We start from the raw sequence: 2277 nt of genomic DNA, 5'->3' as shown, positions 1-2277 counted from the left end.
ATGTGTGTGTGTGTATGTGTGTGTGTGTGTGTGTGTATGTGTGTTCGTGTTTGTATGTGTACAAACTACATGTTTATACAACAAGTGTGTACTACGCAGTGACTTAAACAAGGCCCTATCTCTCGAAATCGTGAAGGACAAATTATAAACAATAAAATCTCTTTTAAATTTGGGCACTAAACTTCAAAAAGTTAGTATAAAATTGATGCATCAACTGCACAGCTGTCTGATAACAACGTGATGTGTCGCTTTTCGGGTTCTCCACGATGAATACTCCACAGACAAATAGCCATGAACCCCAACGATGGCCTGAAGAGTAGCTGCTTGATAGAACTCCTATGAGTAGATTGTTATCTATTTGGAGAGATAATCCCCAAGCTCAACTCAGTAAGAGGATAAACGGGGACCTTGTCGGGATCCGGAAATGAGGTGGACATGGCTGGAAGGGATTTCTGTCTTTCACAAGGGGTGGGGCATTAGTAAAGAGACATTTGAATGATGAGACGTTGTTCCAGGCTATTCGAGACCCTTGCCATAATTAGCTGTTGTCGCAGCTGTTTTGTCCGTATGTCAACAGTATTGTCATGTCAACACTTAATTTTTAAGCAAGAGGAGATGGACTAGGTAGGAGCATCAGAAAATAAAGCCTCAGTTTAGGCACACAGTAGGCCTATACCGACAGAGTAAGCCAGAAGGGCGAAAGTAAAATTTGATCCATTATGACAAAACAGTGGGTGTCGCATTCAACGAGGTTGCCGGGACCGGCTTGTTGTCCTCGTTGGAGATCCGACTTCTCGTTGAATGTGACTAAGGCTAAAGAAAAGAAAGGAGACAGGTTGTTGTATGACACGATGTACCAATACCAGTAATTACAACAGTTGATCCCCCTGATGACGAAAATCTCAAACAGCATCAGTGTGTGCGTGTTTGAGCTGTGTTCTGACCCTCATTTCTGAATTTCTAAATATTTTTTTTACGGAACACTTCCCGTTTGGAAACATACCCTCTCACATCTAGGTTCAGAGCTACATAAAGTAAAGGCGGGAACTTGGATTTTCTGATCAGGTGAAGAAAAGAAAATTGAAAAAAATGAGGGTTTCGATCTAGACCTACCCATCCACAGTTCACCCAGTTTCACACAGCCTGTATCGCGTTCCCGGGATCCCACCCACCGCCTCCCATCCCTACCGTAGGCTTACCCTCGCCCATCCTCTTGACTTTGGGGCCCATATATTAGGAGGCATACTAGATCTAGCAATACAATGTGTTAGGAATCGAGGATGGGCCTTGTGCATCGCGTGAGAGTGGGAGTAAAGAGAAAATGGTTACTGCAACCTCTTTGAAAGCGACTTCGGTCTGTTTGCAACCTCGTTGGAGCTGACTTCTCGTTGAATGTGACCTCGTTGAATGCGTCACCAACTATATAGACAAACTACACGTTTCGTCGCTGTGCAGTTCAGATGTACAACGCCCAAAACTTTGGAATAATAATTAAAAAAAAAAAAAAGCAACGACCAAAACAAAAACACCACAGACCGGGTGGTACGGGTAGCATAATTTATGCTCAAAATCATTTTGTTTAAATTAAAGTTGTGAACGTTGAAAAATAACTAAATAAAACGAAATTAAAAACACTCTTTTAAATGCAATACGTATTGACAAAATAATGAAATATTGTTATTTTCTCTCCACTAAAAAATGTTGCTGTCTGGACCTAGTACATTTGAATAGCTTGTTGACGATATTATATTATACAACGTTATCTTTTATGCCTTTGGAAAGTGGGGATAAATGGAATAGTCTTCCCGTAGGCTATCTCATTAAACGGAAAGTCAAATCTTTTCAGGTGACCCATTTGAAAGGAGCAAAATATTTCCAAGTGGGCTTGTCTAATCTTTCTGTTTTCGGAAATAATTTGTCTTTTAGATCCCCTCTTTATCCTAAGAAGCTTTATTCTTAACTGTTCTAAACAATTTTTTAAAGCCTCATAAGAAATCCCCGATAAAAATCATGATAGATCTAATTATTTGCCAGTTTGTTTATTTTATCGAAATGCCAGTCAGCAAGTCTCCCCACTGGAGCTAAATTAGGTCGAACCCCCTCCAAGATGCCAGAAGGAAAACAATAGCCTATGTTGGGTTGATGCGCTCCGACATGCCTCTGACTAGAGATCAACCACGTAAAGCAAGGGATTACCAGACTACAGGCCGTGGGCTACATCTGGCCCTCCAATTCTGTTCGTCTTGTCAGCGAAATGTCATCATGCCTTAACCCCCC

The 2277-nt window shown here is 41.2% G+C and overlaps 1 long non-coding RNA gene across 1 annotated transcript in view; it reads left to right on the top strand.

The window, feature by feature from the left end:
• LOC118477922 overlaps nt 1-2277 on the top strand; it is a 6701-nt gene that overhangs the window by 3351 nt on the left and 1073 nt on the right. The window lies entirely within an intron of this gene.

Source organism: Aplysia californica, unplaced genomic scaffold (assembly GCF_000002075.1).
Source record: "Aplysia californica isolate F4 #8 unplaced genomic scaffold, AplCal3.0 scaffold00293, whole genome shotgun sequence".
NCBI lineage: Eukaryota > Metazoa > Mollusca > Gastropoda > Aplysiida > Aplysiidae > Aplysia > Aplysia californica.
Note: the sequence above shows the minus strand (reverse complement) of the source record. Positions and strands in the feature narration are given on the sequence as shown.